This window comes from Hemitrygon akajei, chromosome 1 (genome assembly GCF_048418815.1).
Source record: "Hemitrygon akajei chromosome 1, sHemAka1.3, whole genome shotgun sequence".
In the NCBI taxonomy this organism is placed as follows: domain Eukaryota; kingdom Metazoa; phylum Chordata; class Chondrichthyes; order Myliobatiformes; family Dasyatidae; genus Hemitrygon; species Hemitrygon akajei.
Genome location: NC_133124.1, coordinates 29,859,306 through 29,884,868, shown reverse-complemented (window position 1 = coordinate 29,884,868; position 25,563 = coordinate 29,859,306). Strand labels below are relative to the sequence as shown.

The 25,563-nt window shown below is 38.0% G+C and overlaps 1 long non-coding RNA gene across 1 annotated transcript; it reads right to left on the bottom strand.

Moving 5' to 3' along the window:
- Nucleotides 1-1,668: 1,668 nt before the first annotated feature.
- Nucleotides 1,669-19,848, bottom strand: LOC140730252 (uncharacterized). Its single transcript, XR_012099555.1, has 3 exons — nt 19,549-19,848; nt 12,038-12,342; nt 1,669-2,717 (listed from the first exon to the last, which is right to left on the bottom strand). It is a non-coding gene; the product is annotated as an uncharacterized lncRNA (long non-coding RNA).
- Between the last annotated feature and the right edge of the window lie 5,715 nt (nt 19,849-25,563).

Below are 25,563 nucleotides of genomic sequence, written 5' to 3'. Positions count from 1 at the left end.
TATAGTCCCCTTGAGAAGATGCTCTGCTCAGCTCCCTGAGTCTTCTTATGCAATGGAGATGAGGGTAACCTTTTCATTGTCATCCATTAGAATCCTTGAGCTCTGAGGCAGAGAAGCAGTAATAGGAGGGGTTAAAGTGTGTGTGTGTGTGTGTGTGTGTGTGTGTGTGTGTGTGTGTGTGTGTGTGTGTGTGTGTGTGTGTGTGTGTGTGTGTGTGTGTGTGTGTGTGTGTGTGTGTGTGTGTGTGTGTGTGTGTGTGTGTTCACGCGCGCACGTGCATATGCATGTATGTTTATGGGATTATGTGCAAGTTACAACACAAAACTCGTCTTCATATCAGACCATGCATTTTCTTTCCACATTGCTCCACTGTGTGAAGGTTTTCTATCTGACAGGAAGACTGTTGTAGCTAACCCTATTGGCTCTTGCAGACTCCTGCAAGGTCTGCTGGTCTGGTCCCTCCTCTGGTACACAGGGTTTCATTCCTGCCCATTATGTCCTGGACCAGGACTTCAATGCCCTTTTGAGTGACTCTTAGAACTGCATTTTCTGTGCTGTGTGTTCCTGAGGATGTCTTTAATAGCCGATGCCATTGTCTGTTTCCCATGTACAAAAGCATTGGCAGATCTGCTGAGTTAAAAGTAGTCTTGTCAAGAGCTTTCCAAATCCTGTTTTCAGGCTCAATTCTGGGTATAAATCACCTGGAAACTGCCTCTAATACCTTGTTGGTAAATATTAGAACTTTCTGCAGGAGATCCAAATTAGCATTACCATTATATCTACCCTGTACTTGATCACTAGACGGATGAATTTTTAAGCACAAAGCCATCAATTAACAATTTAAGCATAACACTAAATGCTGAATAAAAACTGGAACATCTATAACCAAAATAGAAACTAAATATTATAAATAAATACACTAAAATTAAAAATAAGGAGAATTATTTTGCTTATAAATTTGTATCTAGTTAGTTATGTGAAACGCACTGTTATTTGCACTTATCGTTGACACTCTGCTCTTCAAAATTCCAGATTCAACTCAATGTGTTGTTGCTAGTATATAGAGCACTTAGTGCAACTGACCTGAGATGAATTTCTATCCACTTGTATTTTGACATACTCACATGAGAATTTAAAGTACACATGCACTAAATTAGTCTTTTAGAAGCAGGTAGTTTGCTCAGTAATAATTGCGGCTTAGTACACTATTAAAAATTTACGGAGCTCATTTAACAATGCATAAGAATTTCAGGGTGTGTTACACTGAGACGTGTCCATAAACTCTGAAATTTCACATTAGTCCAAGAGATTTCCTTTGATTGTAGTGGCAACTGCTGCAGAAGAGGAAGCTTTTGAAAGTTGCTTTGAACCACTGACGGTGACTTTTATTTTAAGGTAAATCTCCAAGGTTCAGGATGCATCCTTCATTGAAGGTAGTAGCTAGAAGTTTGTCGTCATTACCACAGCAAAATTTGGGCTTATATTAATTTCTGTGGATGTTTTCTGAGTAGGTGCAATGATTAAGAAATGGCCTTTCCTAGACTTACTGATCAAAGTAGTCAAAACACTATCACAACATTTTCACTCTGTAATAATGAAGCATTAATTATAATGGATTTGACAAGAAAATTTTATTGAAAGAATGAAGTGGAAAGGCAAACTGTTTCTTGGTTTGCTGCATTAACAGAACCAATATACTTCAGAACTATTATTCTAAGGGGTGACATTGGTAATGAAAAATGATGTGATTGCACAAAACTTTCAAATGCATCCTTGATTTAATAGTTTTCTTTGCAGGAAAATAATCATCCACAGCAGAAAAAGAACTGTTGTAAAGGGTTTCAGAATTAACAATTTCACATCATGACTGATGATTCATAGACCATTTTCTGTTTATATTAGAAATTCCACTTTGAATGCCCCAGAACCAATATGATCAGTAAAATAAGTATGATGAGGACTAATGGTCTGGTAAGTTTGTTTCTCTGAGGGATATAGAATTTCCAGCATATAAAAGAACATTTACAGTGATATCTTTACAGCTTAATGACAGCTGCTTAGGTTCCATATTCTAACCTTTCCACTTAAAATCATAATTTTGTCTCCCGCATTACCCCAGCAGTTTTATACATTACATTAAGATTAACAGCTCAATGTCAACAACCATAAAATTATTCCAAGATGCCACTTAATTTGCTGCACTCAGTCCTACTACAATTCAGTAGCATGCGGTCAGGAGATTATTACAGTAATTGACATGCTGAACTTCATTTGCTTTTGTAGCATCTGCCAATAAACATTAATTCCACTGATTTAAGATTGTGATGTCAAGAGTAGTAACAATATAATTAGTTCTAATTTTTTAAAAAAGCAAAATATCACTACAAATAAAATTCTAAATTGTCTTTCCAAAGTTAAAATTTGGTGACACTGCCTTTGTTGTATACAGCTGGACAATGTTGTATTTGCCCAGACTTCCTCTAAATGAATGTCAACTTCTTTTACCTCGGCCACAACCAATCGATACTTCATTAGGGTGAATTGTCTTGTGCCCATGCAACCTTGAAGCTGTGGCTTAATTACCACCCATGTTATGCAGTGGCTGTGAGAGACAAGCACAGCTGTGCCTGACTGTGACAATTGCTGTGCCGTTGGTTATATCGTACAAGGAACGATCCCAGCTTCCGGCACTTTTAAAAGATTTAAGCACTTCACTCCTAAAGGATGAATACAGAAAAAAGGCAGAATGAATGACTGACAGTGGTTAAAACTTTTACAGACAATTTGCTTCAGAAATTTATAAGACATTTTTATTTGCTTAAATTTTTCCTTCAATAATTGATGAAGCATTCTTTCTGTTTGTAGAATAAAATGTTAAAATGATAATGTTAGTTTACAATTCACCAAGACAACATTTGTCTCACATACAAAAACAAAATCCAGAAACCAGCAGCTAAATGGCAATTGTGACAAATGACATCTCTTGTCTTGGAGTCACTTTTCTTCACAAGACTGATTTGTCATCTGCACTTTTGACATTTTTCATCCTACTACCAAATCAAGTTGACAGCATAAGCTATTTCATAAACCTCCAAAGTTGACAGTGGGGCCAAAATAGTTTGCAATATTTCTATCTGTTCTCAGTTTTTGACTTTCTAGTTGTTCAAGGTAATATCAGGCAGAGTGTTTTCACTTTTCAGCAGCTAATAACATGGCAAGATGATTTTTAATTAGGATTCATGTGGCTTCAGCTTCGGCTATTTACAACTTAGTAATCTGATAAGTTTAATTAGAGCCAGAATATAGTGTAAGAACTAAACATGATATTTCTGGCATCACTGAAAAAGTTCTTAATAATTAGCAAGAAAAAATAAAGCAAATTTTAGTAGTTATTCATTTATGACAGTTTTTATTTTAAAAGTGAATTCATAGTGAAATTATGGAATAATTGGAAAAAATATTTTTTGACAAGAGCAAATGAAGTTTGAGTTTTCTATTCAATGTCACTGAAATTCAAACATCGACAGAATAAAGATCAGTTTGTTGACTCTAGATTTTTGGCCTCTTTGGGAGTTTGCCAAGCAGACTCATGGGCCAAATGGCCTAATTCTGCTCCTAGGTCTTATGATCTACTGGGTACCAATATTGCCTTATGGAGGTATTAAGTTGAAAGGTATTGTATTTATGAGAGCATCGTATTTTCATATTTATGAGGGTGTCAGGTCGCAGGCCTACATTCTCAGCAGTGGCTTCCAAAACTATTGGCCCCCTTTGTTTTTGGAGTATGTTTCTGGAAGACTCCCTGTTTTCTGTCAGGCTATCCCACCTCCCCTGCATAGCAGTCAAAAATATTGGAGCCTGGTTTATTCCTGGTCATACCAAAATGCACTATTTCCCAAGGCAGAATGCCTTACAGTCACAGATCTAGCCACTGTATACTTGCCCTTTAAGAGGTCCAGGCTAACTTTAAGCACCACGGGCTAGCTTTAAATGGTATTGGCCTCTCCCGACTTCAATCCCGACTGAAGCATCCAGCCAATAAGAAGGTGATGAGCTGAAGGATGTGCAGTACAAGACAAATAAATAGCAAGTAGCACAAAACAGATGTGCTCCCTCTCTGCCTATGTATGGATCCATTGATGTCGTTACTTTGGATCCATTTTAAGGGGCTCTTGAACTTAGCCTACCCCTCCTAGACTTGACTCTCTTGACTTTCTGACACAGAGTAATGGACATTCAACATTAAAGCTTTGAAATCTTAAAGGACAAGAGAATATCCTGACACCAATCTCAGCCAGAACCCTGAATGTACAAAATGCTTCTAGTTTAACCTGCAATGGAGACGTATGGGGGAATAGAGAGAGTGGAAATAAAGACATCATTACTTTTATATTATCCCTTCTTAGCATCAGTTTTATATAGTCTGTTTTTAATTTCATTATTGCTTGCATCTGCCCAAAGGGCCTTTTCACATATAACAATATTTCCTTCTCTTCTATCTCAAGTTGTAAAAAGTCAGCAGAATATTTTGTACTCTTGAATTCATCAGAATCTGCTAACACTCTCTCTCAAGTTGATTAATACAGATCTCACTGGCTTGAATAGAGTATCATTAATAATATTTCTACCGTTATATTTTGCACAAAATCTTACTCCTGCAAATTAAGGTAAGATATTTTGTCAATACCACACCTCGTGAGTAGGGGTCAGAATGCATATTAGTGTCTTTTTAACTCATATGCCTGCGTTATTTCTATTATTAGTGTGTATTATTACTTCTGGCATGTCACAAGAGGAGAGAAGAAATCAAAGCCTAACAATTTTCCTTCATTTTCTGGCCTGTGCAACCATTAAAATACAGTCCAACGTTATACAGAGAGAAAAAAATTCTGTTATCGTCTCATTCACTGATAACAAATCCCTGGCCTAATATGTTCTGATATTTTTGGTGCTCGTTTATCATACGACCTTCCTTGCTATCAATAATGCTGTGGAAGAATACAGCAGAGATGCTGAGGCGAGGGTGCACAGAAGTCAGATTGCTTCCAAAAGTAATAGTGGTCAGCCGTTCCAATTTATGCTTGCATTCAAAATAAAGGTGTCTGGAGGAGAGAATTTGTTATTAAAATTTGATCTTGCTGTCTAGGCACTGCCACCTAGAATTTGCAACTTTCAGTAGTGATGGGAGCACCAAGGGGGGTTAAATGAATTTCTGTTTGAATTATGATATTAATAAAATACAGCACAGTTGTTCAGACATTCATAATTTGAAATAAAATTTAGTAAAACCTATTTAAGGGATTTGCTAAGCATCTCACTTTAGCCACTGAGTGCAGAATTGAGTCATTATTATTAGCTGTTTATTTTTATCTTTTATCTTGTAAATAATTATGAAATTGATTGATATTGATTTGTTTGCAGTTTAAATTTAATTCTTTTAGAAAGTTATAACTAATATTTTTTGGCTATTTTTGGGTGTATATTAGTTGGCGTATTTGTTTGCTGGAAGTTATAGGCTCACATTCAGAACAGTAAGAAAGTGTTATATTTTGCAACTTCAAAACATTAAAATAATTCAAGGAAGGACACAGCAGTCTGAAATGTAAGCCTAACTTAGTGCTTACTAAGTTTGGTGGTAATGTGTATAGTGGTGATGGAGGTGGGGTTGGGTAGTAGTGTGTACAGTGATGCTGTGAGGGGAGAGAAGGGATGGAGGTGGGGTTGGGTAGTAGTGTGTACAGTGGTGCTGTGAGGGGAGAGAAGGGATGGAGGTGGGGTTGGGTAGTAGTGTGTACAGTGGTGCTGTGAGGGGAGAGAAGGGATGGAGGTGGGGTTGGGTAGTAGTGTGTACAGTGGGGCTGTGAGGGGAGAGAAGGGATGGAGGTGGGGTTGGGTAGTAGTGTGTACAGTGGTGCTGTGAGGGGAGAGAAGGGATGGAGGAGGGGTTGGGTAGTAGTGTGTACAGTGGTGCTGTGAGGGGAGAGAAGGGATGGAGGAGGGGTTGAGTAGTAGTGTGTACGGTGATGCTGTGAGGGGAGAGAAGGGATGGAGGTGGGGTTGGGTGGTCGTGTGTACAGTGGGGCTGTGAGGGGAGAGAAGGGATGGAGGTGGGGTTGGGTAGTAGTGTGTACAGTGGTGCTGTGAGGGGAGAGAAGGGATGGAGGTGGGGTTGGGTAGTAGTGTGTACAGTGGTGCTGTGAGGGGAGAGAAGGGATGGAGGTGGGGTTGGGTAGTAGTGTGTACAGTGGTGCTGTGAGGGGAGAGAAGGGATGGAGGTGTGGTTGGGTAGTAGTGTGTACAGTGGTGCTGTGAGGGGAGAGAAGGGATGGAGGTGGGGTTGGGTAGTAGTGTGTACAGTGGTGCTGTGAGGGGAGAGAAGGGATGGAGGTGGGGTTTGGTGGTCGTGTGTACAGTGGGGCTGTAAGGAAAGGAGAGAAATGGCAGTGGTGGTGTTGGGTGGTAGTGCGTACAGTCGTGCTGTAAGGGGAGAGAAGGGATAGTGGTAGGGATTGGTAGTAATGCTGTGCAGCGGAGCTGTGAGGGGAGAGAGGGGATAGTGGTAGGGATTGGTAGTAATGCTGTGCAGTGGAGCTGTGAGGGGAGAGAAGGAATAGTGGTAGGGATTGGTAGTAATGCTGTGCAGCGGAGCTGTGAGGGGAGAGAGGGGATAGTGGTAGGGATTGGTAGTAATGCTGTGCAGCGGAGCTGTGAGGGGAGAGAGGGGATAGTGGTAGGGATTGGTAGTAATGCTGTGCAGCGGAGCTGTGAGGGGAGTGAGGGGAGAGAGGGGATAGTGTTAGGGATTGGTAGTAATGCTGTGCAGTGGAGCTGTGAGGGGAGAGAAGGGATAGTGTTAGGGATTGGTAGTAATGCTGTGCAGTGGAGCTGTGAGGGGAGAGAAGGGATAGTGTTAGGGATTGGTAGTAATGCTGTGCAGTGGAGCTGTGAGGGGAGAGAGGGGATAGTGGTAGGGATTGGTAGTAATGCTGTGCAGTGGAGCTGTGAGGGGAGAGAGGGGATAGTGGTAGGGATTGGTAGTAATGCTGTGCAGTGGAGCTGTGAGGGGAGAGAAGGGATAGTGGTAGGGATTGGTAGTAATGCTGTGCAGTGGAGCTGTGAGGGGAGAGAGGGGATAGTGTTAGGGATTGGTAGTAATGCTGTGCAGCGGAGCTGTGAGGGGAGAGAAGAGATAGTGGTAGGGATTGGTAGTAATGCTGTGCAGTGGAGCTGTGAGGGGAGAGAAGGGATAGTGGTAGGGATTGGTAGTAATGCTGTGCAGCGGAGCTGTGAGGGGAGAGAGGGGATAGTGGTAGGGATTGGTAGTAATGCTGTGCAGTGGAGCTGTGAGGGGAGAGAGGGGATAGTGGTAGGGATTGGTAGTAATGCTGTGCAGAGGAGCTGTGAGGTGAAGGATGTTTTTTCTGGGTCCATAGAAGGGGAAATGTTCTCTACACCAGTACATTTAGTATTAGTTGTTGCTGTACGACAGTTACACCTTTAAGAATTGTGTTGTCACCAATTGCTGTCTGGGCTGCTACAGTATGTGTGGGAAGTCCCAGAGACTGCCTAAGACATCATCTGTTTAAGGTTTTGACATGACACGTGCATTAATTTACAGATTCTGGGATGGCTCAGTTAGAGGTCAGGAATGCACAAAACACATACTTTGCACTGGCACTGAGGATAGGATGATGAAGATCTACATCCATCGAAATGGATATTGATTGAACACATGAACATGAGATAGTGTGAACCTGCAAAATTTCAGAATTAAAGAAGGTTATAGAACATCAAACATGGAACATTACAGCACAGTACATGCCATTCAGCCCATGATGTTGTACCAAACTTCTAACTTACTCAAAGATCAATCTAACCTTTCCCTCCTCCATCACCCTCCACTTTTATATCATGTATGTGCCTATCTAGAAGTTCCTTGTATGACCCTAATGTGTCTGCCTTGGAAACCACCCCTGGCAGTGGGCTCCATGCACCTACAACTCTGTGTAAAAATCTTACCTCTGGCATCCCTCCCCATCCATCCCTCTGTCAATCACCTTAAAATTATGTCCCCTGGTATTAGCTACTTCCACCCTGGTAAAAAAAAAGTATCTAGCTTTCCACTCAATTTATGCCTCTTATCTTCTTGTACCCCTCTATCTGTTATACCCATTCAAATGGGAAAAAAAGTCAAGTGTAACAACTATTGAAGTGGAAGATAACACAAGCTGGTAGTTTAGTACTTTATATAAGATGAAGTACAAGAGTCCTGTCAACTTGAAAAGGTGGAGATACTGTTTCACAGGAACGATATCATCAGAGTGAGTGATAAAAATATTTGTAATGAGATCACGTGCTAATGAGAGAAAGCAATCTTGTTGGTACTTAGCTACTTAAGCCTTAGACAAACCTTGATTGATTTATGTGCCATTCAAGTTCGCTTATTGTCATTCAACCATATACATGGATACCCCCAAATGAAACAACTGTCCTACAGACCACGGTGCACACACATTCTGGAATATAATTTTATTATTTGTTAAATTTTTTTCTTGTGATATTACTTTATGTGTTGTGTGTGAATTATACACACACACATAAAGTAATACTACCACAAATAAATTAACAAATAATAAAAATATATTCCAGAATGTTTAGCATAAAGTTCACTTACGACACAAGTTTAAAAGTGGAGCTTCATACGTGATGAGACCTGGGTCGTGGCATAAAACGTCTGGAAAGCTATCGCATCCGAGTATTGTGAGAGACTCCGGAGTGCAGGGAATCCAAAATCAGAGGTCATGTCATTTGATTGCCAAATGCATGGTTGTTCTGAAAGAAACTACTCTTGCATTACGGCTGCTGTGCATTCTTAGATCTTGTACTACGTGCTAAGTCTGTGTGTTGACTAACCAATGAGTGCATCCTGTAAAAGTCATAAATCTCTCCACATCTAATGCTTGAAAAGACTTTGAAGATAGCTATAGCTTTGGAAAATTGATGGAACTTTGCAGTTGTTGAAAGTTGGTGTAAATGCAGTAGGAACAGGAATAATGGAGTGAATTCTGATTCTGAGCCTAGGTCACAAGAGTGTGAGCAGCACAATATTTGGGTCTGGCTTGAAAGTCTGCTACCTTTCAATTGGAGCAGTTCAGCAAAAGTTCAAAACAGTAAGATGTTTTAATTGTATGAAGACCTGGGCATATAGTCTCTATGTAGGGAAAAGCAGACTGCAGCTGAAGAAAGGAGTGGCTGTAATGTGATGTTTCAAGAGAAGGGAAAAAATTTCAAGCGGGATTCACAGAAGGGATGATTACACAGCAATGAAGAGGATGAGCAATGCGAAGAGAGTTTTTAAATTCATGGTTGAGGCTGTTACGTTCCCCAGTAACCGGGTGACTTACCAGCAAAGATAGATAGGTCCGCTGAAGCCTGATGCTACTATTTTCAAACATTTTTATTTATAAAGGGGCACAAACGTATGGTTAATACAAAACATTCAGATCATATACGTCGTCACAACTCAATCTAAAGCACAGGTATAGTAACAATCAATCAGAAATAAGCTCTATCGTTGTCTAGGGGTAATGTAGATATATATTGTTTACTGGATATCTAAAAGTCTTTTGCGGTCACTGCAGTTCCACCAGCTGCCGTCGTTGTGGTGTCGCGTTGGTGCACTTTTGTTAGGAAGAGAGAGAGAGAATTGAATGAAATAGTTACCCGACAGGTTTTCCAACCTGTAGGAGTTCGGTTTGTCGGAGCCTCGTTGGGGGAATGAACGCTCATCGGTGGCCTCCCCTGTAGCTAAGCCGTTCTTCCGTTGTGGGGTCACCAATCCCAGGCAAGGAAAAGACGCACACGAACCCCACCACCGGCTGTCGCTATCAAAACGCTGTCACAGGATCTCTAGCGTGTCTTCTGGTGCGTCTGAGGCCCCGCCTCGGCAGCCCACCTTTTATCTTCCTCACGGGATCGCCGGTGTCAATCTCTCTCTCAACCAGCTCACGTTGCCCGAGGGCTTTACACGTGGTCTTCATGAGACAATAGTCAGAGTCACTTTATTCTGCTTCCCGGGGGAACGTGGTCTTCCGCACGTCTCCCTCTCTCTCCCATTTTCCTGTGTCTATTCAGCACGTCTCTCCCCCTCTTGGGTCATTTGACCCCCCCTTGACTAGGGCTCTTGCGATTCTCACAAAGGAGGGGGCTGGGGTCATAACAAGGCACACAAACAAACAATTTCAGACTTAACATTAAGACTATTCTGTGAGGCCTCCGTAGGTCAGGGCCAACCATGGATCTTGTGTCCTAGCTCTCTAGCTATGCAAGCCAGGGCAGTCCGATATGGAGAGCAAGCTGCTGTCCATGCAGCACGTTCCCCCTCTCCGTGCATCTGATGAACCCAAAGGTACGGCAGAGACTGATACAGTTTAGTACTAGCAGCGTCGCAGGAGTTGCCAGTCTGCATTGAACTCAGTGTAGGACTGCCTTAGGGACTCCATCTCCAGATTTCTCCTGCTGGGTTTACTCCCAAATCCTTCCCCATAGGCGGGGACAGCTGCAAGGCAGCGGAGATTTGAGATCAGAGTTTTCCTTCTCCTAGATGAGCTGACAAGCCCCTTCTTCCTGAAGTGACTAGTTTTAAGGTGGCAATAACCCACCTTAGCCCCTTCTCTGTCAGTAGAAATGGTTCTGCCAAGCTTAGTCTCGAAGCCACACCTGAAGGCCAGGAGCTGGACTTGGTTGCCAGAAGCTATTAGAGGTGCACGCCATTGCAGGCATTTAATAGGTAGTGGGAGCTTGTCCCCATTACCACCCTTGGCTATAACAACCTTAAGGAACCATTAAGATTATTAACGTTGGAAAAATTATAAGATAGCTGATGATCTCCCTTTGACTAGTGAAAAAGGGCAGTGGACACAATTGCTTCCCAGATTTTGAGACAACTGCATGTTCAAAGGACTCCATGCACTTGGAACAAACAATAATACTTAGATGTAGCTAATATGAAAACATTTCTAGAGAATTTACATATTGGCTGGCATTGACAAAAATATAGATGACGTAGCAGTAGAGGTTCAGTAGGCCAGGTTTTGCAGAACACAACACACCTCTCTAGGAGTGGAAATGGCCTACAGCAGTTCAGCACAGGTTATTGTGAAGGACACGTGGAGTATTTAATGGATAGAAGTATAGCACGTAAACAAATGCACTACCACAGACTTCATGTTTATGGAATTAAAGACCTAATTTTGCCATGCATGGTCTTTTGGGAAGATCAGAGGGTTCACAGTTTAGCTCATGTCAGCTGAAACAGTTTATGAAGAGCACCGGAATAAAGCAACTTTTCACGTCAAACCACTCAGCTTCAGTCTGTGAAAATGCAAATTTCGCACACAAACACAAAATGCTGGAGGAACTCAGCAAGTCAGGCAGCATCTATGGAGGGGAATAAACAGCCGACTTTTCGGGCTGAAACTCTTCGTCGGCTCTGGAAAGGAGCTGGGGCAGAAGCCAGGGAGGAAGCCAGGGAGAGCGGAAGGAGGGGAAGGAGTACCAGCTGGTCGGTGATGAGCGAAACTAGGTGAGGGGGAAGGTGAGTGGAATCAGAATAAAAATATCAGAAAACAAGGCGAAAGGGGCATTGAAGAAACAGGTCAACAGCATCTATTAAACATCACCTGGCAGAGGCCACATCGTTTATTCCAGTGTGGCCCCAGGGCACAGCCTTTTGTCAGGAGGCTGTCTCTCAGTGCTGTGGTGTGGCCCAGCACCATGTGAGGGCTGCCTCACTGTAGACAGCCGACTGCATTCACAGAATGGCTTTGATAGCTGCGATGCTCTGCCCTCAGGCTCAGAAACTCCCCAAGCTTTGATACTCATGTTTAATAACATTGGGGAACATAAAAATATAAACATATTGCTAGTAAAATTAAAACTACTTTTTTCTTTAGATTTTAAAACCTGAACGGCATGTCCAGACAAATTAAAATTATTAAAGCTAATTTGAATAAATGATAAAAACTTAGCTACTTACCCTTCTAACAGGAAGTATTTGCTCCCATTCATTGAAATGAGGACACTTGCTGAGGAATCATCAGGTTTATCCCAGCACATTTATTAGAATTTTATTTTAGGAGGTTGAGAAAATCAGTGAAGTCAATGTAGGTGGATCGGTCGCTCCTGGTGCAAGGTGCTCCGGCAAAGAGTGAAGAAGACAATTAGTTGATGATTCTTCTAGAGGGCACCCCATAACTGTACAAGCAGAGGCAACCTGTGATATTTCTGGTGTGTCAAAGTCACCAGATTAAGTGATGGATAATAATTCAGCATCTCTGAGTTCTACAAAGGTAATAAAGATCATAGGTAGTTCTCACATCTTACAAATATAATAAATATACATACTATATAGACAAATAGACAAATACTGTGCAAACGTTTTAGGGACATAGTTGGGGTGCCTAAGACTTTTGCACAGTACTGTAGTGATTTTATGTATTGCACTGTACTGCTACCGCAAAAAAAAGCAAATTTTATGACATATGTGAGTGATGATAACCCTGATTCTGATATGGGTCTCCATTGTGGACTGAGAGTGGGAGGAGGGTACGGAGAGGGGAGTGAGCAGGAAGCACCAGAGAGACATTCTGTAATGATTAATAAATCAATTGTTTGGAATCAAATGACCTTGCCTAGTGACTCAGGGCTGCATGTGTCTGCCCAACTCTTACCCCTGGCACTCCTTCTCTGCCACCTGTCCCACTCCCCTCCCGCGGCGCTCTACCCTTGCCATTCTCTCTATATCTGCTTTTTGCTGAAAGGGAAGCAATTCAATGTGCATAATATTAGTTGTGAATGATAGCTGTTGTTTTAATGTTGTCATTTCTTTAAGGACTGTGTCATGCAACAGGCTGATTCCTTGACTAAAACAATGGAAACTGAAAGTCCCAGAAGTTTTCTGGGAAAGGACCTTGAATAGACCACATGCAAGCCTTTTGATCTTGCGTTACTTGCATCATTCTGTTACACCCTACAAAGAACTTTGTTAGAGGTTAAGAAATCACTGAGCACCTACTAACTCCAATAATCCTATTAAGGTCTGCTCAATAAATGGAAAAAATTAGTCAGAGTATATGCAGCACACAACCTGTCTGGATCTCCACCAATTTTGCAGAAAGGTATTGACATAGAAAGGCCTTCCTTTGGATATTAAGTTGACCTAATACCGATTACAGGCAGCAGCTGGGTGTGTAAAATCAACAAGAAGCAATCTAGCAGTGGCCATGCTGCCATAGACTGTCAGGTCCAGTAACTGACGTACATTACACTCATGTGAAGCTAGGAAGCTAGCCACACCAATTCCACCCTATTTGTGCTATGTTTTAATAATGAAGCAATTAAGCAAACCAGAAAACAAAGTTAACCTTCTGAAAAATGAAGAACTATGATCTGTGAAGTGAAGGAATACACTGGACAATTTTCCCTTTGGTTGTCTTAATGCTCGGTCTTACCTTTGTTTAGAAATTCTTGGAGAAGTTATGCTGACGTTAAGGATCAGTCCTTTAAATATAAAAGAATAACATGCTGGAGGTGATAATCCAAACTGAGGTCTTCCAAATGGGTCCCTAAGAGACCTCCCATGCAAAATTAATTGTTAAAATCTGGTCATAACAAGCAGAGGGTGAGCGAAGATTCTGAAGCTTAAAGAGTAATGAATGAATGTAGTGTTTTGATCTTTTTAATAATGACATTCAGTAGTATCTCACATCTACCACATATATTTGAATCAATTTCTTTGGGTAATTATTTAAATCCATTTCACTTTCAGCAGCAATTCAGTATTTTGTTTTCAAACCATAAAAACTAAGTGAATTAAATTCTTACCAAAATGACTACTTTCTTTATGCAACTGTTATGCAATGGCAGGATATTTTCTCTCTAAGTTCAGTTTACCTGAGGAAATGCATCTATCAGTGCAAACTGAGACTCCTATAGTTTGAGTAGTTATTTCAAAAGCAAAAATTACAACTATGCTGTGGTGAAAGCTACTGCTATCATTAAAATACTTTTTATCAAATAGCTGTTTACTGTGTACTCTTAGGTATAATCAATTGATATACCTCTACAGTCAGAAATCTTTCACCTGAAGATGGCTTATTTTATTGTGAAAATTGGTGCCTAGATAACTGTGACAGAAATTGGTGCCTAGATAATTGTACATTAAATATGGATTGGATATAATTTCTGACATAGGAATAAAAAGTAAAGGCAGAAATTAGTACAGTTAAAAGTAGGGAATGCCACACACTGATCAAATTACACCATAGGTAAAAAAATCTTTGATGATCAGACTGGACTGGAATTTAGGAATGTGATTTCTAAAGCTATGTCCTACATTTCAATACTGCGACATTTTTTTTACCCCTAACACACAAACATCTTCACAAATATTCCTGTCCAAAATTCAGCTTAAAATTTACACTTTAAACTAGTTAAATTTAAATTATGGTCAGATTCATTATTTTCATGGCCTTGCCTTGTAAATTGAATTGAGTGGTTAGTTTTTTTAAAAAAAGGTAACCACTTAAATTCACTTTTCTGGTGATAGAAACGTAATAATAGACTGCGTAAAAGCTTAAAAGAGAGCAGAGTACAGGATAGGGCCATGAGTAGAAATATAACTTTAATTTCATAAATGGAAAGACTATTCTATTCACTGGCCCCGCAGAGACTTCTGAAGTATTCAACTCTTTTAACAAAAAAATCTATATTTCAGTGCCTCATGAATACTTAAGTGATATTCTTTGTGTTTACACAGTGATAAAGAGTGTCAGTATAGAGTCATAGAGTTATGGAACATTATTGAACACAAACCAGGCCCTTCAGCCCATCTAGTCCATGCTGAACTATTATTCTGCTTATTCCCATTGACCGGCACCCAGCCATAGCCCATCCATGTATTTATTCAATCGAACCCACATTCACTACTGCTGGCACCATCCTCTGAGTGAAGGAGTTCCCCTTAATCATTTCACCTTTTACCCTTAAACCATGAGCTCTAGTTCTTGTCTCATCCAACCTCAGTGGAAAAATCCTGCTTGCATTTAACCTATTTTTACCCCTTATAATTTTGTATGCAAAGTACGGTAATAGAATCTCTGGGTTTTCCGGAAGTGTATTTTTTTTCACAAGGATGTCAGGTACTGCAGAATCTAAAAGTACATATTATTTGTCATTGGTAATATGATAGTTTTTCTCTATTTTGGAAGTATTTTAAGATTTGTCTTTGAATCCATGCGCAGCATATTTTCTGGAATTAAAAAATGAATTTTATATCTTTGTTTTGAAAGCTAGACTATATTAATATATTAACATTATAGTATGACCGAGTTATTTCGGAAAACCCCTTTGCAGGAAAATACTGCTTTGCCCAGAGTCACTCACAATAAAGAATACTTACATTAGCATTCTTCCATACAAGCGGGAGGGTTCTTTGGTTTTCAATGGCCAATTGGATTACAAGTTATTTGGTGTCTCAGTTGGTCAGTTTTGTGACTCAAACAGCTCTGATGAAACTATTGATAGTATCTATGATTCTGTCAAGCAACTGATCACTTTCTGATTAGTTCATTTGAGCATATTTTTTCAAACAGTTTTAAGGAAAGAAGGTGAAGAAATCGCAGTAAATTGGAGAAGGTCCTTGTGCATGTACTGTTGAACTAACTGAGTCGTGGCATGATTTCACAAGAACAAGATAGTGTTGGATTATTCAACCTTTAGTGGAGATTTCTGTCTTAAAATGAACATTGGAACATACTAATAACCATTATGTGCTTCTGTGATTGTAAAAGGCAAGTTAATTCAACTCAAATTCCTTAAATGAATGCAGTTCTTAAAATTAAATCAATCTAATTAAATAATAAATACACGCCTCTGCCCACATATCTGTAAATGTACTGGAATGATACAGTAGATGCAATCTGGTGTTCTTGCAACAGTCTCACCTGGGGAAAACGATTCTGGTTCAAGTAGTTCAAGGATGACTGTTTTTGCCTGCATGTGGCCATTTAGAAGTGAAATGGTGCCCAGATAACATAGCTGGAGTATTATGTTGCAATTAATTGTAGAATTCTTCCCTAATAATTTAGTAACAATGTCAGCATAGTTGTAAAATGGAATTCCCAGTCTTCTACTCACATCAATCGACATTTTACTTTAAGTATTCGTTAGAAAGAAATTAATCCTAGCTTGTTTTGTTTTGAATTAAGAGTGACGACGATTCTTTCCATCAGCAGTGTTAAATTCCAAATAAGTTATTATCTAAGAATTTTCCTTTTAGCTTTTCATACAATTAAATTATTGATCCTGAGGGCAGTGGAGTTAGCAGTCATACACAGAAAATATCTGGGTTTATGCTAGATGTGACTGATTACAGTAATTGAATCGTGACTTTTCCACTCCCAAGTTATTGGATTGACCATTGCTGGGAATAAATCTGGTGAATAGTCAATTGAACAGTAATACCTAACTGCTTACTGGGAATAACCGAAGAATAATTTCAATGTGACCATACAGAGAGTTGGAATTTCATTCTGTTCAGCTTTTTGATTGACATGAATTTGAATGTTAGCATCCATTTGAATCTGATACATTTAACATTCTAGCTGGTGGCATACAGAAGTTCATTTTCTCTTTGAACTTTATTAAAAAAGTGATTCTATTTTTTATACATAAATATAAAATAATACATGCACAATTGAACTACTTTTATAGTTATGGGTGCTTCCAGTAATTATTTTAATTTTTGATGAGAAAAAAAGTGCAAGATGTAAATATCATTTTAGCTTTAGATGAACTATTCACCATCAATTGTAATTCCAGCCCTTCTGAGTAGTTTTTGCCTTGTTATTGCTCCAAAGTCTCTAATATAAATAAATAAAGTCTCTTAATTAAACATAATTCTCCAAATGATGTATGTTTTGCAGGGAGAAGAACATGACAGATCTGCTTCTGTAATGAAATATGCTACACTTCAGTGGAATGTTTTGCAGAAATAGAGAGTGGATATTTAGAAGTTTCCAAGTTATTGAAAATGTAAGACTCACTTCTACCAGGCTTGAGCTAAATCAGTCAATAATTATCACAAATCTGGCTATTTGCATCGATAATTTTAACCTCAACATTTGTTGGACAATTTCACATCTTCTGGAATGCACTTAATATGTTAGAGGAAAAAAATGCTCATTTTCCATCAAAATCTGTAACCTCACATAGTTGCCTCCAGTGTCAAAAGGATGCAGAGCATGCCTGCTACCAATCAGTGAAAGGTTGCCATGGTTACAAGGTCAGGAAATGTGCCTTTTCCCCTGGTTGTCCAGGTCTCACACATGTCACTTCTGAAACTATGAATTTTATATACAGGTCACAAGATGCATATCAAACAAAATAAACAACAAAACACAGCATCATGGCAGTTAATGTTCAAATGTCCTTGAATTTTCAATCTTTTTCTTATACAGAGGTATTCTGGCAACTTGAAAAGATTCTATTATTTATATGAAATGATGACCATTTTTGCAAAATGATTCCTTAGTCACTGTAACTGTTCAACAATGTATTTAAATGTAATTTAACAAATGGTGAAATATAATATGTTTTATTACAATTATTTTTATAAAAGCAAAAATATTAAACTCCCCACATGATTATAAGTGGTAACTATAAAGTATCTGGAGATTGAATGAAAGTTAAGTATCCAAATATAATTGCATTAAAGATGACTTAATCATGTCTAATGTACATATGCACAGAAAAGATGCAGGTAGAAATCTGAATGAATTGTAAGCTTTCCTTTCTTTGAAGTATAAAGTCTCTTTAGTCAAATGAGGCGGTTTAATGTAACTTGCGTAAGTTTAAAAAATGCTTTGACATCATTAGTATTTAAGTGATTTGTTACAGCAACCTTTTGCTTTTGAAACCTGTGGCCAGTTAAATAAATCATCTTTCATATGTATTAACTACAGCTCTCATTTGGGGGATTTATTATAATGCCACAGATAAGGTAAGTGAAGTAAATGCAATTGCTGGCTTTTCACTTGAAAAGTTTAACAAATTTTCATACCATAGATCAAATAGGTATTTAGAAACACATAGTGGCTCTAATCTTATCCTTTGTATACCAGTACAGTTACCTCTAAACTTCAAGCATAAAAGCACTAATTTGAGAATTGTTTTCATTTTGTTCTGCATTTCTTCCTTTAAATTATGGATTATGTGGATATTTTGATTCATATTTACTGTATCCAGGTCTCGCATAGAGCTACTTCACGCTTTAAGGACTCTTTGTATGTGCAGCAATACATTTGTATGTTTACTATTTTACTTTTATTGGCCATTTACATTTCTTATTTGACCTGTTAATGAGGTCCGAGGGATAACAATCAAGCATCAAAATACAGCAAGAATGAAATTATGGATGCCTTTGAATTCTCTGATGTGTCTTAACTCTAGACAAAGAAGAGCAACTTCTGTGGCTATTCACATATCTGCGGGTCTCCTTTGCATTATTAGGGATAGCACCCTGTTCCCTGACCTTTAGTAGGAGTTTCCTATTACTGGAATTTAAAGAGGGTCCGAATCGCATGGAAAATTGATAGCAAATGTTTTCCACAGTACTAACAGAAAGTACAGTTCATGTCATACTTAAAAGGATTGGAAAAGGAAGAGAGGAAATTGGAGAAAGTTGAAAAAACATTTCATGATTGGTTTAAAAATAGAATATCTTTTACTTCTTTCAATGATGATTACTTAATAGGAGCTACATACGATCTATTAACAGACCTTTTAATTATGAAATCAGTTTACTTTTACACCTACATAGCAAATTAATATTTGAACCTATTCTAAATAGTGAAATTTTGAATAAAAGCTACAATTTTAGCAAATTTTCAATGAGAATCTTACATTTGCTAACAAAAACAAATGAGTGGAATTTCCTAAATTCAGATATAAAGAGTTCTTTGAGGATAATTGAAATATTTTCTCAAAATGTAATATTTTACATGATAAATTGACTCACATCCATATTAGTGAATACAGAGCATATACTGTACATTATTGTAGTCTGTGCCCATTTGATATAAGTCCACAATGTTCATGTTTCATATCTTGGAAATTTGAATGTGCTTTGTTGTTTCTTTATCAGCTAAATAAACGCGTAATATTACACTTTGATTGTATCATAAAATTGTACGGCATGATGTGTGTTTATTAATGGCACATAGTCAAAGGAAACTGAAACAAATGTACTGTTAGGTCCCATATGTATTTTAAAGGTTTGTTTGCTTTACTAGGTAATTTTATAACATATTTTGCATGCATTTGTTTATTCAAAAACATATTTTTCTAATCTATTTAGGAATTATACTTTTTCCTGGTAATTTTTCCTAGTAATGATTGAAGCACATCTCATAGTTGGTTCAATGAGATTAAAAACCTGAAATAGATTAAAATGGGACAAGAAGTACAATAGAACAGATATCGGCCTACCTGCATTCTGCACTGTGCCTTTTGTTCAGCTGCACATGGTCTTTTTTTTTCCGCTCAGGATAGATTAGCCCTCACAGACAATGATAACAATCCAGCCTATTTTCACAGAAAGCAGCATTCAAATCAGAAACTAAGTACATTTATTTTCGACAGACAATTTACCCCATGATGAGATGTGCTTTCACTTTTTTTTCCCGACGTTCTAGCATCCAGCCACACAGCAGGCATCCTAAGGTTAGACTTCAAATAAAGGATAACGATGCTCATATATTAATAGATTCATTGAATGAATAATGTCATTTTATAGCGGCATTTATTTCTTTTAGTTCAGTCTTAAAATTGCTTCATAATTGAACTAGTAATTTTAACATAAGTTCAGGTGAATTTATCCTCATTTTGTTCTGTCATCAGTTGTGTATGTGGTGGTGGGGGGGTAGGAGGGTACAGCTATAAATGTTTTCCTTTTAATAGATTCACTCTTCATGAGTTTTGTGCTGTTTATTATTGCTAATTTTCAGATATTATGAGTCAAAATACATTTTTGTTCAGACATTACCATAAAACACTGCAAATATTCATTCATGAGTCATTTGCCTTCTGCAAGATCCTTAGATTAACTAAAATCTGTGGTGTAGGACAAATCTCCTTTTGACATTATTTATGAATATTGAAGATTGTGATTTGACTCTCTAATTTTTTCTAATGGCTTTCAAATGATAAGTACATGGATCAGTCTATTAATATATTTTAATAGGTGGATGTAATTATCATTTTATTGAAATGTATTAGTTTCTAATCCATTATTTACTGCACATTGAATTCAACATAGCAATGTTTTTCATCATTGTGGTCTAAATCAAACACATAACGTAACTGCATCCTTTTGTTTTGGGCAAAGATAATAAGATTATTTGCATTTGTCGACTTGGTATAGTTGACTTACTGTTATTGTAAATAGTTTAATTAGGATAAGACATTAAAAGGTCCTATTTAATCAATAAATATTCTGACCCTCTGTTTTTAGCAGCCAAGTTAATCAGGAACATGGTAACTAATGACTTGTGTGATTCAGGACTTGTTTTTCTTAGTACTATTTCTTAACGATGAGGCTTCGTTATGCTTCTTCATTGCCCCTAAGTGACCTTTTTGTATCGCCACTGAGTTGGGTTCATATATCTCGTAGCCAGGGTACAACCCAGACCATTAGCCAGTCGCTAAACCACTAGCATGAACCATCAGCCCTATGATTTCTGCAGTTCATTCATTTTGCAGCTTCCTAACGATCTCTGCCCTAGCTCTAAATCCTGCTTTTATTGTAGACAGCGCTGACAACAGGCAGCCTTGTCTTTCATTTCCTTGATGTACTTTGTACTGCTGTATGGCTTTTGTTAGTATTGATGCAAACATTACCATAAACCACCACCTAGGGACTAGAAACAATTGACTAACTGTTTTCAAATCCAATACACTTAAGTTGATCAGACACAAAGTTTAAGTACAGTTAGCTGTAGAAAACACCATTGCTGTGTGGTCTAGGGCTGCATTGCTGAGAGAGGGAGATCAAGGCCAGCGTAATACTAGGCCAACATCGCGCATCAGTAAATTTCAAAACAATACTGACGTATATAAAATGCAGCTTGTAATTATTCCAAATGTGAGAGATAAATTTCTCAAACTTTGCAATCCATGAAAAAGGATGGCTTTTTAAAAGAAAATACATATTTATTGTTACCAAGCGTATTAGAAATATAAATAATTTTTGTATATCTATCATCCCTTTAATTTCCTTTTATAAAACAATCTGAGCAAAAGAGAAAATTATTCTTAATTAAATAGCAAGGAAACTGGACTCATTATGAATACATTTTCTGTTGCTTGTGAAACAATTTGCAAGCCACATGCATTATTTATCTAAAATGGAGCCTGACCCTTCTTTGTAAAGGAAGCAATAGTAGGGTCATTTGCTGCTTGAGCTTGGCCGGATTCTCGAGTCGGGCTTTTGTAAAGGATCATTCAGGTCTATTTTCTATCCCATGCTTCAAAGCTTTCAGCTGCATCTTTGATGTTTCTCTTTAAATTAAGCAATATTGAGCAAAACAAAAAAAAAGAGGTGGAAATGAAGACTTACGTTCATTACCAGGGGTTTTTTCTGCTTTTACCATCATTTCAATGCAGCATACACAATCACGTGAAGCCCTTAATGGGAAATGTATGTATAATATATCAATTCACCAACTCCATGCATTTATTCCAAATTATGCGGGATCATTTTAAAAATGAAAACATTTTACCATCAGAGTGAATCTTTCCTTCAGAGCTTGAACCTAAGTAAAAGTGACCTACAGAGAATATATACATATCTGAACAAAGCAGATAGAAACCTGCTAAGCACATACTGATGTCTCACTGTGTCGTATGTGCACTGTGCAGTTAAAACATATTTAGGTGCTTCAGCTTCTTCAGTTTTATTCCAAAAACACTTTAATTTGTTTTTGGAAACCTTGACAATAGAAATTATTCTATTCACCTGCTTTGGTTTCACACATTCCCCATGCCATGTTATGTTTTGTCAACATCGTGAAGGTATTTCAGAGTCTGCTGTTAATTTTTTAAGAGTATAAGTTGACTGGTAAGTGTGATTCAATTAGCAATCAGATGGGCTGATCATTCTACTGACAAAGTGCAATTGGAATCCTCATTCCACCTTTGACATTTCACCATTGCACATTGTTCCTGATGTCAGAGGTTTTTAGCTGATTATCTGTATCCGGTTAGATAAATAATGACAATTGATCAGTTTCAACTCTCCCAGACAAAGTAGGCAAATGGAATGCCCACTGAGTCCCATATTATAAAGCTGCCACTTCATAGAAAAACTCTTCAAACTGTTCCAAATTTATATCCTGACATGGTAATCAAAAATAATAGAAATAAGTTAAAGCAACTGATGCACAGTGAATCCAAAATTAATCATCACCACTTCTCTTTAAAGAACTATAACTACAATCCAACAAAAATGACACCTAAGTTTATCCACAGGGTTTATAATTTCGAAGCTTGATTAAAGCAAAATTTAACAAAAATTTAAAATAAAACATTGCAAAATATGGAAGCCTGATTTTCTTTTTCCAAAGGAGGGACTACTTGAACTGAATGAATGAACTTCTCAAAAAACATTGATGATCTTTTTGTTCTCAATTCATGCAATAAAAATATCTTACAATGATTAAAACTAAAATTAAAGCAGGATCAAAGTTAATAAAATATGACTATAATTTGTAGCCTGATCATTACTTTCACTGTTTTGAAATTAGAAATGTGTCCATATTGATTATACTTATTGCAAGAAGATGAATAAGATACTCCAGATGAAAGAAATTGCTTTTGCACAAGATGCATTTGAAATGTGTTTTTTCCCCCCAAATAGACCAGAAACATTCTTTGTTTCAGCAACATTGGAAACTATTTTGACAATCCATTCATAAAATAAGGATATTAGATTACACCTTATTTTCTGTGCGAAATGCGTGCTGCAAATCAAAGCTCGTGAAATTGGTCAATCTATGTGAGAAGTACCTATATAATGTGGTAAAGCAGGACCTTGCTGTTCCGGTCAGGAGCATAGGCAGTGTTTGCAGTTGCTGCATCAGTGCTGTACTGACCGCGGGGAAGACGGTCAGATCTGAAAGAACCTCTCTCCTGGCAGCCAAAGATAGGCTGCAGAAAACGCTGCTATGGAGCTGAGGGAAAGCAAGGGGGAGGGGGAGCAGGAAAAACAATCTTCAGCGTGTGTGGCCATTCCCCCCCCCCCACCCCACATGCAACCCAATGCCCTGAAGGAACCCCGTGCCGTCAGTGGCCCCAAGCCACAAGGGTGTGCAGGCTGAATAGACTAGCAGATATCACAGATACCTGCACCGAGGTGAATCACATGTAAATGCTGCAATTATTGAGGGATAATCCACTGATGCCTCTGCATATATACCAAACAATGAAAAATGACTCTCTGAGTTAAACATCGATGTCACACCAAGGACCTTTAATTCACATCTCCTTGTTGATCAGCTGCGGGATTTAGTTCTTGTTTCTTGTAATGACAAAAGATTGCACCCTTGGTATGAGTGGATATGGCTGGTGTGCCCAGGATGATATCACTTGCAGAGCGACAATGCCAGGGAAAGTTCATCCATACCCAGGTGAATTGCACATGGTAGTGTCTTGGTCAGTTTTCCAATGGGCACTAATTAATCAGGAACTCCTTGCTAGCATGTTCTAATCTGAGAAAGTCTTTCATTTCAGTTCTTTTAGAATTCAAGAAAATTATTAAAAGATAGAATATAAAATACTGTAATCAAAATTAGACCAAGCAATGAATGTTTTAACATTTTACATTTTAATATCCCCAATTGATCTTTCCCTCCTTTGTGAAGATGTTAAATATATCTCATAATTTCTTGAATATTGCCAGCAAAGGTATATCAGCAAGTTGCATCTGTAACATAGACATGGGAATGCAGAAATGATTTAAATGCTGAGTTCAACATGTCTCACCTTTCCTGCCACCTCCTTACTGTTTAGCCATCAACCAATAGACAATACAAGATGTATTGAGGATTGATACTCACTAAATTTTTGTGCTGACTTGCAGGCTCTACACAGATGGTAACAAAACAAACCTTTTGTTATTTATGGGCAATTTTCAGCTTTTTAAAGTATTTCATAATCAAATCCGTTTGTTTTCTGTGTATAATTCACCAGAGGAATAAAAAGTGGTGAAAGGCAGTGGTTATATTGGTAAAGAAGGTAGTTGACAGTCAGAGAAGATGTAGCATCTGATTTATACAGTGGCTGAAGAGCATTAGGTATGCCTGGTAGCAGAAGACCAATAGGAGGCATTGGCAATCTGTGCATTTTTACTGGCACTGTAATTGAACCTTTTAAAACAGAAAGGAAACATTGACTTTTCACAGATTGGAGTGAGGTGTTATTGTACGTGACCTCATTGCTGTAACAATTACGCAAGCTCTTATTTTTAAAAATGTGCTCTTCTCTTTGAAAGGATTATATGATTTATTTCATGGACCAAAGAGGGATTTTCTTCAGCAGCATTTGAAATCAATAGACATATTTAAACAATAAAAGAGCAGACTGAAAACAGAATTACGCTTTTATGTAGTATGCTTCTGTTATTTCAAAAAGGCTAGTGGTATAAATAATGGAATAATTTAGCGATTTACAGCTTCTTCATTTAACCATATATCCAATCAACAAGGGTGGCTGATAGGGCCTCACTCACAAGCGATGCCTGCATCTGAACAATGTTACTCATAATTTAAAAGATACCAGTTTTAATAAGAGATACATGCAACATCCTAATCTGTTTCCTCTGAGTCTGAGTTTGTCTTCCAGGAGTTTTTGTGGCTTAAGCTCCCATAATGATGTCACAGCTTACAACATTTTGCTGAGTGGCTTTTGTGTCTTTTAATATGTATTTGTACGTACGGGCATTTTTTTTTGTTCTCTCGTGGGATGAAGGAGCTCAGAGGTGTAACCTCTGAGACCTAAATAAGGCAGAGCAAGCAACTACAGGCACAAGGAATTAGTTGAGACTTTATTTATCACAAAATACTTTCAGACAATAAAAAGCATATATTTTATCGTAGAAAATAGTTTAGTTTCATATTTGCAATTAGCATCTGTGTTACAGTGCATAATCTAGAATCAGTGAATTGTGTGTAGTTTGAGAGGTATCTTTGATGTGTATCATATCTTGTTATTGCCTGGATAAATATCAATATTATAACAAATACAATATTACAATATTATAATAATAAATAATTTATCAATTTTGTGGAAAATTGTTCTTTGGTATTTCCAAAGAATGGCAGAATGAAATGATGAAAATATGCAACAGATCCATCAACAAAAGAAGACAATTTATAATTTAGGATCAAGATTATCAGATACGACAGTTAAATTGTGAAATAATGAAAGATCATGCATATATATTTACAG